Genomic DNA, 16,369 nt, shown 5'->3' with positions numbered 1-16,369 from the left:
TTTAACTATCAGTTCTCAACTAAGAGACCAACTATGCTGCTGAAAAGATCATATGATTTTAAAAAAAAACATGCGCCATGTAAAACTAGATGATTGTTACTTTAAGAAAGTGGAAAATAGCAAAAAATGGAAAACCAAACTTTTGAAAACATGAAGAAGGCCAAAATATTCCCTTATGGTTACTAACAGGAAAGATTACTTGGAACAGACATTACTGAAAGTGAAACTTGCTTGAATTTTTACATTAATACAAACCAAAGAATAATGTTTAACACAGCATGTAGCTGAATTTTCAATATTGCATACTGCCATTAGATATTCAATGGTCATCTTTAAATTGAATGAGAGCTCCTCTTCTTGGTACCACTGAAGCTCCTAACCTGCTGAGTATCTGCTTTTGAACACATGCAACGAAAGTGGTTTGCAAGGTCTTTGTGTGTTGCAAGTGATCATTCGAATACACCTAGTTTAGGATGAGCCAAAACTCCACAGTCTGTCAGGTTTCACTTTGTACTACTAACTAATGTATTATTTATTGACATGAACATGGTATTGTGTCTGCCAGCATACTTCCATAGAGAATGGCTTTCCAGCAGCCTAGTACAGTTACCCGATTCTTCCTGAATTACATTACTATAATTTACAATGCTTTAAGATCTTAGCTGAGTGGAGATGCTAGAAATAGGTTAAATCCAGCTGACCTCTGTGGGAATTAAGCATATGATTAAGTGCTCTGATAAGCTTGTGTCATGGTTTAACCCTAGCTGGCATTAAGTAATACACAGCTGCTTGCTCATTACCTCCCCACTGCACATGGCATGAGGAAGTGAATATGAAAAAAAAGGAAAAATCAGGTGGTTTGAGATGAGAACAGTTTAATAATTGAAATTGAGTAAAATATAATAATGATAATAATAACAATAAAAGGAAACAAAGAGAGAGGAATAAAACAAAGAAACGAACAACAAACAGCAGTGCTGCACAATACAATTGCTAGCCAGCCACTGACTGACACCCAGCCCGGCCTGAGTAGCGATCTGGGCCTTCCAGCTGACTCCCCCAGTTTCTATACTGGGCATGACGTGCTCTGGTATGGAATACACTTTTGGCTAGTTTGGGTCAGGTGTCCTGTCTCTGCTTCCTCCCGGCTTCTTATGTCCCTCCTCACTGGCAGAGCATTAGAGACTGAACAGTCCTTGATCAGGGTAAGTGCTACTGAGCAACACTATAATATCAGTATGTTATTAGCATTGTTCTCAGACTAAAGCCAAACCACAGCACTGCACCAGCTGGTGGGAAGAAAATTAACTCCGTCCCAGTCAAAACCAGGACAGTTTGTTTGCTTGTTTCAAGTGTCAGTATTATTGCATAGTAAAAATATTGCAAGACAGAGCTGTGGGTAGTGCAGTTATTCCAGAGTTAAATGTGTACAGCACTTGTAAATCATTTCTCCTCTTAGTACACTATGTTGAGAATCTGTAAGAATCTATCTCAATTAGAGCTCCTTAAGAGGTAATCAAATACACTGCAATGAGATATAACCATTATGCCTAGATTGCTCCTTCATATCAAATATAGATTTGAAATGAAAAAAAGTTATTATCTCCTGCCTGTTTGAGCTAATATCTGTGTAAAATGAGCTTGGTTGCCTGGATGCATTTGCCTTAGAAAAATCTGTCACAAATATGAGACAATGACTTATACAACTGCCCTGTTTGAAAACGCCATCAAGGTCAGTCTGCCACATTATTCCCAAGTATTTAGGCTACACAGCTGCACCTAAATGCACATAACATTGCCACATGACAAGATATCGATGTATCTCCACTCATACCTATGCTAATAAAGCAGAGGGGGACTGCTAAATCGAGATGTAACACACAAAGAAGGCATGATCCAAGGCAAAACTCATAAAATTTGGTCTAAGTTCAGAAAGTCTGGTCTGGGTCTCTCTTCACTGCTAATTCATCACACCTCTCTCACGTATTCTGTAGACTCTTTTAATCTCGGTCTGCCATTTACCCTCAAAGTTCACACAAACTTCATCAACCAGTATGGTGCACCAACGTATAATCTACAAGGTGGAAGTGGAGAAGGTAGAGTTCTACTTTACCAAGTAGAAATTCAAGAGACATCTTGAAGCACAAGAGAGTCAGCTTCTCAATCTGCAATAAGTTGGTCATAAAAATAAGAGTAAGTTGTCCAAGTAGTTTGAGTTGTTGGCAGCTTTTGAGCCTACATGCACCATTGTTAGAAAACCCCCAAAATTATAGGTATACAGTCCGATCTCCTCAACTTCTGTTCCCATAAATTTCTGGGTGCAGGAGGTTACATTCCTGAGCCGCTTCCTGGAGCTGGTGCTATGTTCAGCTCAGCAACCTGTTTTTTCTTGGCTTCTGTTGTAATCCAAAAGCAGTCAACACTAACCTTCAAGGGACCAGCACAGAAGTTCAATTAACATAATTATAATCAAGTTCTGGTGCATCAACTGGAATATTTAATGTAAGAGACACAGAATTCAGGACATGTATCAGCTCAAACACTGCCAGTCCATACATGAGAAATCCAGTGACTAACACAGGGAGCCTGCTGTCACCATCAAAAGAATAGAGTGAAATGACAGCAGTGTCTCAGCAGAAGTGATTCATGCATGTTTACACTAAGCGTACTGTCTTTAAACAATACTGATGTGTATCAGATCAGAACTCCAGTAGCTGTTTCCTTTGATAATCAAGCTCCTGTTTCAAACATGGAGCAACAACTACAACATTGTCAGCAGCAATGCCTTACCTCTGTTGCTCTGGTTCCTAACATTGTACAGTACAATCATCAAAGCTATTGAAAATACTGGGCCCTTAACTTGTGCCAGGTGACCATGAACTATGCTGCTGGGCATCTCCACACACATCAGCTTTGCCGTCTGCACTGACAGAGTAATTATGATCTCCTGCACACTTTCCAATTCACATAAGGAATGGAAAACCCATCCAACCTGGTGGCTTGCAGGTTCATACATTGTTTCTGGACAGTGGTCAGGAGGGATATGTCTCCCTGCCAGCACATATCTAACCTGCTGAATATCTGTCATTGAACACATGCAATGAAAGTGGTTTGCAAGTTCTTTGCACATTGTAAGTGATCATCCAAATACATCTAGATCGGAATGAATCAAAACCCTATATAGTCTGTCAAATCAGAAATAGAATAGAAAAGGCTGGATTTGTTGAAATATGGAGGAAGGGAAGGAAGCTGATGGCAACTCATGGAATTGTTCATAGTCCAGTATAATGTAATCACCTGCTTCCTATATCCAGTATGTCCCAATACCATCTATGAATGACATCTATGCAAGGAGGTCCACCATACCCTTCCTTTCATGGCTTCCCAAAAGCAGAAGCCTCCATTCCATTTCATATTCCCCCAGTTGGTGGACAAGTCACATAAAAGGTAGTATTTATGTCACAGAAAAGGAGAAATTCAGGTTTTTTTCCAAGACAGAAAATCCCTATGTCATAATGTGCTACTATTTTGTTGCTTTGAAAAGTCTCAAAAATGAAATAAATTTGCAATAAAAGGTGAAGAAATATGTTGGCAGTACTGCATCAGTGTTACATTGATAGCTGTTTATCCAGTGAAGGGTACTTCCCTCTTAACGATACTAGGATCAGCTCACAAAGCTTGTCTGCTGTGAAAACCAAGCTGTTCTTCACAGCAGTTTCACTCTGCGACTGGAAGCATCTACTTTTGGATTACACTGGCTATGTGACTTGGAAAGAAAAGCCCCAGAGAATCCCAAGATAAACATGTTTCTTGAGTGCCCGGCTGATTAGAGATCAGTTTGGAAGCTGCTGCTGAAGAGAAGTCTGTTCTGGTTCACAGTACTTAGGCTACTAGCCAGTTCAGCCAAACAGCTGGTAGTAGAATTTTAGAGAGTATATCCTGGAAGGAACATCACACTACTATTTGGGAGCACCCCCAACAAAATGGCACTTGGCTTTGGCTGGTAACATCTGCGGACGAATGCTCTGTCAGTCTTGACAGGTTACCCCTGTAGCCACACAACTATGCCAGATGTATCAGGGACATTATCCAGAAGTATCCTTGGGACCAAAGCTTGTGAGCCCTTCTATTTTCATCATTCTTGGTAACAGCATACCACTTCTCCTATTAAGAACATATAGGCTGAATGTGTAGGCTGACTTTTGATTCTGTATTTAGGTAGGAGAAAGTGCCATCTTTCCACAACCACCAGCTCTTCTGATCTTGCTCTAGTCAGTAGCTCAGTCTGTAAACTTCAAGCTGGTACATGTAATTAGAAAATACGACTTTGCCATGTCAGTAAAGTTCTAGCAGCATATATATTTCATTCTTATGACCTCTTACTGAGACAAATAAAACCTGAGGTACTAGATTGCTGATTGCTAGCTAGGAAGAAGAGATACACATATACACCTCGGAGGCTTTGTTGCAGATTTTTTAAGGGGATGTGGCATTTCACTGCGTGGTCACAGAGTCCCTGACAAGTCCGCCATGCAGATTTCTGGGATACATGACAACAAGATACAATTTTGAAGAGTGCAAATGACATTGTTGGCAACAATGCAGGTAACAATGGTCAAAACAGGTCAGTCTGTTATGAACCCAATGGTCTTATTGGTCAAAGACTAAGTATGTGCTCCCTTCCTTCCACTCTTAAGAGCTGCAACTTCACTCTAGAGCATAGACAAATTTATCTTGCTTTCTCTACATACATGACTATAGTTGTCTGTCAGTCTGATACGTTAAATCAAAAATATCCTCCAAATGAAATATTCAGATTGAATCCTGAAACTATCAAACTATTATACCCTTGCCATTTAACTAGGAACATATTTCAAGAAGCTGCAGATTTAATGTTGCTAAGTAAAATACACTGATGGTAGCCTTGTCTCACTTATGCTCACCGGAGAATGGTATATGCTACCCAAAACTGAACTTGTGTGTGCTGTGAGAAAAGAAAGAAAATGACAATATTTCAACAGGATTTGGCTCTAAAATTTAATATTCAAAACGAGTCTCACACTTTGGCTAAGGAGTGTTGAGCACAGTTACTTTGCTAGTGACCATTGACACCCTTGGCACTGAAAACCACAACTGAGGTGACAGAAAAACAACAACTGCAGCATAACCCAGCTAGATGGCATGAATCTTTAATCCTAAAGTTTCCTTTTTTTGGAAGAACTGTTTGGGTAAAATCCTAGATTATAAACCAGAAGTGAAAAAAATACCCTAAATGAAATCTTTGTGACTTGCATTTTTAAAACAGAATTTTGCCCTTTTATTACTTTGAAAAGAAGACAAAAGTAAATCCAACGTGGGATTTTTTATTCTCATTTAAAATTTGAAACATTACAAACAATTTTGTTTGTGATTTCAGTTATGGTAACTAGCCACACAAATGGGCAGAATGGTATCTTCAGTGTTATTAATTGAGGAAAATATTTCAATTTTATAGGCAGTGAAGACAGATGTACCTGCACCAAGCATAACACAGTTTATATTCAAACAATAAAATAAAGAACACATTTTACAATTAATAAGTTTTTCACATATTTTACTTTAGCTTTCTTTTTCTTGGAACTCATATCAACACAAGTGAAGTGAATTTTCCTTAAGGACAGCTAGAGTTGCCAAGGTAATAAATTAAAATCTAAATCAGTCTTTGATATGTATATCCAAAATACTATAAACACTTCAATACTGCACACTGGAGCTCAGCTATTTCTGTATTATTTTAGCAGAGACTGTGCAACATTGGAAGGAGAAGCACCACAGCTGCTCATGCAAACTACCAGCAGAAACACTCAAACATGCATGCTGCACATAGGTAAGATGCATATGTGATTAAGGCCAAGAGTTGCTTCAACAGGTAAAAGCAGCTGTAACTACTCCTGCCTGAGAAATAAATCTACATGGCATGAAACAGCACTTCACAAATATCTGATCCAATCCAATGAGCTGATGGATAAGAAACAGGCGTGTTAAGTAGACCGGACAGAGTACTAAGTTGATGAAGACAAGCTCCATTATTAAATCTGGCTTATTTCTAGTTTGATTTGTTTGTGGTTGTCCTGGGTCCAGCCGTAGCAGTCATTTTTCTCCTTCTTAGTAACTGGCACAGTGCTGTGGTTTTGACTTTCAGCCTGGGAACAGCGCTTATTACACCAATGTTTTTAGCTGCTGCTTAGTAATGTTTAGTCTGACCAAGGAATTTCTGAGTCTCATGCTCTGCCAGGGAGAAGGGGAAGCCGGGAGGAAGCAGAGACAGGACACTTGACCCAAACAACCAAAGAGGTATTCCATACCACAGCACGTCATGCCCAGTATATAAACTGGGGGCAGTTACCCAGAAGGGCTAGCTCATTGCTCGGTTGGGCAGGGAATCGGTTGGCGGTTGTATTCTCTTCACTTGTTATCTCCCTTATCACTATCATCATTGGTGGTAGCAGTAGCGGTTTGTGTTATACCTTAGTTACTGGACTGTTCTTATCTCAACCCATGGGAGTTACATTCGTTCGATTCTCCTCCCCATTCCTCTGGGAGCGGGGTGGGGGGGAAGGGAAGGAGTGAGACTGCGTGGTTCTGATTTATGGCTGGGCTTAAACCACAACAGTGGTCAAGCATTGCCATATACTGAAATAGGAGATTACATATCATTTAGCATCGTTAAGCACACTTAAAAAAAAAAAAAACTACTTTCAGGGCAACTTCATTGGGGTAGATTGAAAGCCTTTTACATTGTGCAACCAACCACAGAGAGATTAGTGTAGACAGTCCACTCCCCATTAGTTCTTTCAGTAAGTTTAAAAAGGGACAGCGATTTTTTGCAAGGATAAGGATAGGTGAGCTAATGTTGCACAAATATTTCCCATTGCTGCCACCTCATAAACAGCATCCACTGTTCTCTCTTTTGGACACTGCAGTTCATGGAAGATGTGAACCAGCTGCTTCATTTCCAGAATGCAATGTCTTACATGCCTACACCATAAGAGTACTAGGAAAGAAATAGGGGCAGCTCTGATTAGACAAGACTGAGGGGGAACACAGTAATCTTGAAATATATGGCAGATCTACAACAGAACAAAGCTTCCTACCATTCACTATAGATTAAGTGTAATAGGCTTAAAATCACTAAGTCTGAGATTTAGACTACAAATCAGGAAAAACAAAAGTAAAAACCAATCTACTAAAAAGGACAGTTAAACTTTGAACTAGATTTCTCAGCCTACCTAAACAATCTTCACATTGGATGTGAAAGAATCATCACAACAATGCTAATATATTTGATCAGTGGGTTTAATATGTATCTTCACAAAACTATGTTTTCTGAGTTTAGAAAGATGAGGGGCCTTTGGACTCAGCACAGAGCACTTGCATTTGTTCTGAATAGAAATCCACCTAGCCATGCATCTTTTGGATAGTGGCCAAAGCAGGTTCAAGAGAGTAAAAACAGTGTGAACATATTGCACTTTCCCTGCATGATATCCAGGTTTTGACAAAAAGCTGTGGGAGAATTAGAATTCGTTCATAAGAAAAGAGTAATTTCTACAATGTACAATCCGGTTGCATGGCTGTTGAACTGACAATTCAACAGTTTAAAACATGAAAAATTAAAAGCTTGGGTGAGAACATTTATTGTTTCATCTTCCAGGTTTATGGATCAGGTTAGGATCAGGATTAGGGAAGAAGATCAATAAACAAAGTGTCCCTTTGAAATGATGGTTCAAAAAGATCTGTCATTTGGTTTAGAATCATAGAATCATAGAAGTGTAGAATCATAGAATAGTTAGGGTTGGAAAGAACCTTAAGATCATCCAGTTGCAAGCCCCCCCTGCCATGGGCAGACACCTCACACTAAACCATGACACCCAAGGCTCTGTCCAACCCAGCCTTGAACACCACCAGGGATGGAGCATTCACAACTTACTTAGGCAACCCATTCCAGTGCCTCACCACCCTCACAGTAAAGAACTTCCTTATATCTAATCTAAACTTCCCCTGTTTAAGTTTGAACCTGTTTCCCCTTGTCCTATCACTACAATCCCTACTGAAGAATCCAAATTTTGACCTCAGATTATGCCCTTACCATATACACAATCACAGATTATCTCAAGTTGGAAGGGATACATAAGGATCCTTGAGTGCAACTCCCTGCTCCTTGCAGAACTACCAAAAAAATAAACCATATGACTAAGAGTGTCGAGATTCTCCTTGTCTGATGGACTTCGTGCTATGACCACTTCCCCAGGGATCCTGTTCCAGTGATCAACCACCTTTTCCTCATTTCCAGTCTGAACTTCCCCTGATGCAGCTTCATTCTATTTCCTTGTGTTCTGTTGCTGGTCACCAGAGAGAGATGAGCACCTTGTCTTGAGGAAGACTTAGACTGTGATGAGGTCACCCTCAGCCTTCTTTAAGCTGAACAGACGAAGTGACCTCAGCTGCTTCTTGGAAGTCTTGCCCTTCAGAACCTTCTCCATCTTGGTCTCTGTCTTGGCTCTGGACACTCCTAACAGCTTGAGGTACAAAACTGTACATGATACTTGAGCTGGGCCACACCACTGCAAGATACACGACAAACACTTCCCTCAACCAGCTAGGTATGCAGTGCTTGATGCACCCCCACAGTTGGTCCTTTTGGCTGCCAGGGCACACTGCTGACTCATATTCAAATTGCCATCAACCCAGACTTCCAGATATCTTTCTGCAGGACTGCTCTCCAGCCTCTCATCACCCACTTTGTATGTATAATCAGGATTAGTCCATCCCAGGTGGAGAATTCTGCACTTGCTCTTGCTAAATTTCGTCAGTTTGGTGACTGCCCAGCTCTCTGGTCTATCCAGATTTCTTTGTAAGACCTCTCTACCTTCAAGGGAATCCACAGCTCTTCTCAGTCTACTGTCATCAGTGAACTTACTTGTGTATATTTGATTCTTGCATCCAGATCATTTATAAAAACATACATATTGTATATTGTGCAAAGTATATTGTCATAAGCATTCAAAAGGCTTATGCCAAAAGCCTTTTGGCTCATACTCTTCCAATGGAAGAAAGCAGGAAATCACAATCAAGACTTCATAATGTAAGGACTTTATTTGTATCTTTTAATAAAATTTTAAACTTATCCATGCATCCTGATAATATTAAGAAATCTTCCCATTTTACTGTGTCTTATAATGAAAATGCTTCAAGATGTAAGCTAAACTGAGTGCAAGCCACTTGGAATAGATGAGCAACTATGAACAGAAGAAAATTACGCAAAAGTCTCATCAGAAGATGGCACCGCAGAGATCTGGGTCTGTTCTTCAGGGGTTTAGCAGTTAACAACTTGAAACATCACCAGTAGTACCATGAGACAAGAAGCCTGTAGCAAACAGCATCTATTCTAAAACTATGAAGCAGTCCAGCCACACTGGGTCTTTAAAGACCTGCATCTTTCAGCTGTTCTTTAGATTTGAGTCCTTCCCCAGCTCTTACTGGTCAACAGAAAAAATAGAAATAGCTCCCCCAAAAATATATTAAAAAAAACACCAACAGAAGTCCAAAACTAAATAATAGCTATACCATGATAAATTTCATATTGCAAAAACTGTAAAGGTATCTTTAAAAACCTTTTTTCTTTAAATCTTCCAAGATTTTTCTCCATATTCCATTTCTGTCCCCAGGAATTCAAATTATTGAAAAAATCTAGCCTCTCCCCCAGGTATTTCCCATTAAACTTAGGGTATCTCACATCTAGAAGGAGTTTATTTCAGCAGATCAGCTCCCATTCTTTACTGGCCTATTAAGATCTTGACTCCAATTGTTACTAGGGCAAGTGAACAAGCTTCAGTACAGCAAATCAGCTGAGACAGGGTTAAAAAACTATACAGCAGAGCTCCTCCTTGCCCCACCACTATAGAAATAACCTTAAAAAAAAATAAGGTATTCCAATTTTGTTGAATCACCAAAAGGGGACTGAAGAATAAGGAAATATAATGCCTCTTTCCCTGCAGCCAGTAACACATTAACTTTGAGGAAACATAGCCAGCCCAACCAATATTGCTGTATTTATGCCTTGATAACTAGATACATACAGAATTTGCAATACATTTTCAGTCATTTTTATTAACTAGAATTTGAACATTCTGTCTGTATTATTGAGATTCCTGTGGAAATTACAACACATTTTAAAAAAATTAGGTTTCTAGGTCACAAGGCTTATTCTATTTGTTTTTATAGCAGTAGCTAAAAAATAAATGTAACTGCTATATGCCAACTACATTCACAGGAGTATTACCACACCTTTCACAGTAACAGCTGCCTCTGATGTCACTTTTTCATTTTAGAGTTACAGCAAATTTAGTATTTGACCTAGTTTAAAGAGTGTAAAAGTAAACAAGGCTACCTAAAGGTGCTGTTCCACCATAGGTCTGAATGCTGACACCATGTGGACTACAACAGCATCACCCTAAGGTCAGCAGCAACATCTGTTCATTCAAGTTGAAAATGGATGTCCCAGATTCACTCAACAGTTATAACTGGCAGTCTTAACAGCAAGAAGATGCTGCAGTACTGTGTTTTATAAGATTATATTAATATCCTTAAAATCTATGATGTTGAAGTACCACACTGAAGACTAGGAACACTGGAAACAATTTTTATTTGTTCACTGAAGTTTACATAAAACATATTAATTCAGTTTAAAAAAAGTCTCAATGCAAAAGGCAGTAGTTTGGCTTTTTATTTGTAAAGGATAAAGCATCTCCTGAACTAAAAGCAAGTTCTAACAATTCTGAAGGGTCCACAGATGCTATGTTCACTTACAATTTAATATCAGCAAAAAAAATATGTCAACATTCCAGGTAACTGTAGAAAAAGTGTATACCACACTTATGGCATACAAGATTTGTAACAAGCAAAAAAATACCCTGTTTTAAAAGTAATCTCCCTTCCAAATAGGTTTTCATTTTAGAGCACTCTCCCTCTGTAGGCTTTACATTTAGAATCCTTTATATACAAAAAGGTACAACAAATTGGTACAGTATTTATTGCAACAAATTAAGGATGCTATAATATACACAAATTAAATTAGTCCCCCCAGTTTGCACACCCTCTTGCTTCTTATTCCTTGCATGAAGCAGTCTCCTTCTCTGGTTCTAAGATTAAGCTCTTTCACTGAAAGGCACGTACTTCTCTACAACAGAAGGAACAGATGCATTAATCTGAAATACCCTGTTTCAAGAGGAACTTTAGCCTACATTTTTGAAAATCAAACATTACAAAAACCCCACTGAGTTATAACATTGTATTATTAAATTTGCATGTAAAAACTCAGAGTTACCATATGACTTTAAACTGAAGTGCCATAAAACTCCATTGATTTAAACTTCTCAAACAGACAGCTCACTTGCAAAAAAAATGTGTTTTTACCGTACTGGATATATTTTTAAGCTTCCAAGGCTCCCCCATTCCTGTTCAAACTTTGGTAACTGTTGATAGCAACCCATAACTAGTAGGCTATCAAAAACTGAGTAAGTGCTTTTCCTTGTGCCTTGCAGTGCAGCAAGTAGTTTGCGTGTAACATGATTTAATGAGAATTGCAATGTATATTAGTGTGATATGACTTTCAAAAATAATAGAACAATATACTTCAGTTGACACATAGGTAAAGCTGCATGGTGAGAAACCAAAGGTTAGAATTTAAAACTTTGATATTTAATAGTATGCTATTGAACAAAATGGCTAAAACATCCCATCCAGGTAAGCTGCCCAAACTGAAGAGGCACATAGGCTAGTTACATGGATGATGACAACAGTGAGAGTACACTTAAATGTTACAACCAAGAGCACAGGACTTTTTTTCATATAGCCCTGGAAAAAAACAGCAACAGTGGAAGTAATCATCAGGACACCAGGATAGTAACACCGCTATGCTGATTTCAGGAAAGAAGTCAGTTTCTCTGCCTAGCCTTGGAAAGGGTCAAACAGTCTTACCAGCTAAAAACAAGCCTGTAGGGATTTCTAACATGCACATACTGTGCTGTAGAGTATTACTTTGAAAACAACTTGATTATTTTAGTCAAGAAAAATGAAAGCAGAGTGGATACAATTGCAGTTTATTAACAGGTCACAAAGAAAGAAGGAAAAAACACATCTGTTTTCTATAGAACAATACTTAGTAATTTTTTGTCCATAACAAATGTATATGAACCTATCAGAACATGCAGATTCCTGTAAATGTGTTTAGGTTTTTTTTTTCCTTCCATTATGAGTTATGAAGGTAAGAAACTTAAACTGAATAAGCTGCTGTTGACTGTAGTTAAGCAAAACTGCAACTTCGATTTACTTAACAAAGGACTAAAATGAAAAACCATTAAAGGCCACTCTTCCTTGTTTCCTAATTAGTAGCTCCAAGTATGATTGCATATTTATGCTACCTTAAGAAAACCAACCAACCATACCTCTAAATTACTGCAAATATCATGACAAATGTAATGATATCTCCTGAGAGTATATGAGTATCATTATCATCAAGTATCCTCAGTGACTCTTAGATTACTTATGCATTTTGTATTCCCTTTGGTCATTCTTGGTTAAGAAGTGACATGAAGACTGATTACTAAGCTTCAGTCCAGATGCAAAAGACTTAGTTGAAACAAGGAGAAAAAAATTAACTGAAAGAAACACATTCCCAATTAAGGATTTAAAAAAAAAAAAAAAAAAGAAAAAAGCACTCTACATTAATTTCTGAACTTCCCTCCCAGCAATGATGTTGTTTTGTGTTTTGCAATGTTTGGACAGTATTTGATAATGCTGCTCTGTAGAGATTTGTGGAGTGCATCCACATTGTTTAGCACTGTCTTCCTCCTACACAGTGTTTCAAGATAAAAAGGAACTTAAAAAACTTTGAGAGCTTCTCCCCATAAAAGACACAGCAAAATCTTAATACATATAAACAGAGTATATCCATGTTATTGACTAAACATAACTGAAGTCTCTGTTTTCTGAAGCTTCTAACATGATGACTTTGATAATTTAACAACTTACTATGCTTTCTGAGCTATCCTGAAATAATAATAACATCTTCTTTCTTTATTATCAATAGTTATTCTCCTCTAAAGGTATTACTTCTTATCTGCTTAGTCAGTTCTCTTCAGCAAGTTAACAGAAACGTGTTGAAATTAGGTTTGGTTAGATCACACAGTTACACCAATATAATTACTTTTCTTGCAGTTTGACTGAGAGGTTGACATTATCATCTCTTCTGTGAGAAACATAAAATTTTAGGTCATCTTGGAGCCCTATAAATACAGGTCTGCCTATACCACAAGTTACATCACTCTATGTATTTACTCCAGACTATGTCATCTTCAAGCACTACAAGTCACATCAATCTCCAGTTATTCTGGGCTATGTGGACTTGGATCAGAACATCAGGTATTGCTTTTTCAACCAAATCTGATCTTCTTAAAATCAAATACTACTCATCTAGCAGTTCTTTCACCAACAAGATACCACAGTGAGTGAAGAATTGTATTAAATGAATACTTGATGTATCTTACAATACCTATGCCATCAGGTAAATAAAACACTAATACTGTATTCAAACTGTTTGTATTATATATCATTCAAAAGACTATTTCTGAAACAGCCTGGATCAATAATCTACCTTCAAACTACCTGGTGCAGCTGAACTAAACAATGATTTACCATAGCACTTCAATTTGAAGAGAAGATGAGTATTTGGAATTTAGGACAGGGTAGAGGGGTTTTCTGTGGGTTTTTTTGTTTTGTTGGTTGGTTTTTTTTCAAAATACAGCACTAACAATGTGATTTTTTTTTTTGGTCATCATAGTTAAGGGCAAGCGCTGCTGTCTATGGTTATGAAGAGTTTGCTTTAATGCAAGTTAATTTCTTAATCATAGTAATTTCTACCACATAACCATAGAAAGTGCAGTGGCAAAAAAGATTTATCTTTGGACATAATTTGAAAAAATACATACTGGGAGCAGAGACAGGACAATCCATTAAACAATCATTTCAACGAATTTCCAATATAAACTTTGAAAGGGAATGAATAGAATATGCTTTACCTGATTGAATAACCACAATAGAAATATATAGGGTCCTTGGTACAGCCCTATTTAGACTTTAGAAGTTCTCAGGCTCATCTCTTAAGCCAGGCAATCAACAGGCATATATATATACCGCAACATCACTCTACCATGTTTGTACGGCAAAAAATAAAAAAAACACTTCATCTTAAGTATACTTCCTTTTCTTACTGTTTTCACTTTTGTTTCACCCTTCTACATTCTCTCAGGGACAATAATTAAATATCCAAGAATGAAATAAATGAAATATGTAAAGCAGGTAAGAAAGTTATGGAGTACTTTGGGAACTCCACTACTAAGACTCCAATTGCAAAGTGGATTTATAACAGTTTAAAAGTCCTATGCATATTAGAATGTTCTACAATAACATACCTGAATTTATTTTTTTCTTCAGTTATAGTGTTTAGAAATGCACAGAAAAAAAACAAAACAAAACATTAGAAATCCACCCTCTGAAAACCTCTGATACTATTTTAGTCAACTTTCCCTCTAGGGTTTTCACTGCTTCTATTTTAAGGTATGCAAATAAAGAAAAAAAAAAAAAAAGAGAAAGGTAAAAGCTAGTTGCTGACTTCAACACAAGCTTCAGTCACGAGACCGTATTTGTAACAAAAATATCCCACCTTCCCCTCCATTTCTCTGGAACTCACATGCTGAAGACAAATGGTGTTTATCTTCTTGCCCACTAAATTCCTATCCATTTAAAATTCAAGTGATCTTGACATCCCTTCTCTAACTACATGCATATGAGACACAGTAGTGAGCTTTCTCAGTGAAACTGCTTATCATCCATACTCCACCGCTGTTGCTAGAAGTAACTTTGACTTCTATATACAAACCTTCGAGGATGACTGGCATCAAATAGTGTTGTATCATCATCATCATCATCTTGCTCTAATGGGGTCAGCTCCATGTTTTCTGTGTTTGTATCCAAAACGCCATACCTTCGGGTTTTTCTGCTTCGCCTTCTGATCCTGAAATGTATTTTAAAACACTTAAGTTCTATAAATTCTTCTCGACTTTCTATTCCCACAATGTATGAAAACTATCCCTTAAAATATAATTATATTGATACTTGTCATAAATTTCTAGAAAAACATAGTATATGTAAAGTGTACACACTTAGGTGTAAGAAATTCAGAGATCAAACAATTCTAAGTGCCAAGAGCTAACTTGAAATATTTAAGGCCAGTATGTTATTTGTAGTTTTGAGTAGAATTACTGTAGTGGATACAAAAAGCCTAAACAAGCACTTCATAGCTAAATGCAAGAGCCAGTGAAAAATGGCCATTTAAAAGTATGCAAAAGCATACTTTTAGCAGATTCTACAATAAGCAACTGGCTCTAGGACAAAAGCACTCCCAGATATTCTAGACGAGAAATTAATCTGAACACAAAATAAGAAATGAAGGCAAGGAAGTTCATGCTATTTATATATTCAAAATTCCTGTTATCTCATGATATACTTTACTTTTTTACTTAATGGTGTAAAAAGGAAAGTGAGTCTCTACTTTGAGAATAACCTAAGACAGTCACAGCAAATGTCCAGATTGCCGGTAATGAAAAAAAAAAAAAAATCAGAAGGCTGGCACAAATTTCTAGGTTCAAATGAATGCTGCTCAAAAGGGGATAAAAGAAATTGTAATGTGAAAACTTTCTCTATATAGAGATTAGACAAAAGACTAAGGCTAAACGAATAATGGAGATGCTTATGCAACATACATGGACATGGACAGTGGGATCGAGTGAGCCCTCACCAAGTTTGCTGATGACACCGAGCTGTGTGATGCAGTTGGCACACTTGAAGGAAGGGATGGGATGAGATTGGATGATATCCAGAGGGACCACATGTGAGAAGTAGGCCAATGCCAACTTCATGAAATTCAACAAGGCCAAGGGCAAAGTCCTACAGCTGGGCCAGGGCAATCGCAGGCAGAGCTACAGGTTGAGGAGAAGAGATTCAGTGCAGCCCTGTGGAGAAGGACTTGGGGATGCTGGGTGACGAGAAACTGAACATGATACCGCTTCAGTGTGCAGTTGCAGACAGATACCACCCATGTCCTGGCCTGCATCAAAAGGTGCGTGACCAGCAGGTTGAAGGAGGTGATCCTGCTCATCCACTTTGCTCTCATGAGACCCCACTTGGAGTATTGGAATTCTGGTGTCCTGTTGTGGTTTAAGCCCAGCCCAGCCAGTAACTCATGCAGTAACCATGCAGCAGTAACCATGCAGCC

General features: G+C 38.0%; 1 long non-coding RNA gene across 1 annotated transcript; it reads right to left on the bottom strand.

Moving 5' to 3' along the window:
* Positions 1-10,747: 10,747 nt before the first annotated feature.
* Positions 10,748-16,111, bottom strand: LOC130598797 (uncharacterized). Its single transcript, XR_008972077.1, has 2 exons — positions 14,975-16,111; positions 10,748-11,215 (listed from the first exon to the last, which is right to left on the bottom strand). It is a non-coding gene; the product is annotated as an uncharacterized LOC130598797 (long non-coding RNA).
* Positions 16,112-16,369: the final 258 nt, after the last annotated feature.

This window comes from Pezoporus wallicus, unplaced genomic scaffold (genome assembly GCF_028554395.1).
Source record: "Pezoporus wallicus isolate ANWC-B61680 ecotype Strahan unplaced genomic scaffold, APGP_CSIRO_Pwel_v1 contig_7832, whole genome shotgun sequence".
In the NCBI taxonomy this organism is placed as follows: Eukaryota; Metazoa; Chordata; class Aves; order Psittaciformes; family Psittacidae; genus Pezoporus; species Pezoporus wallicus.
Note: the sequence above shows the minus strand (reverse complement) of the source record. Positions and strands in the feature narration are given on the sequence as shown.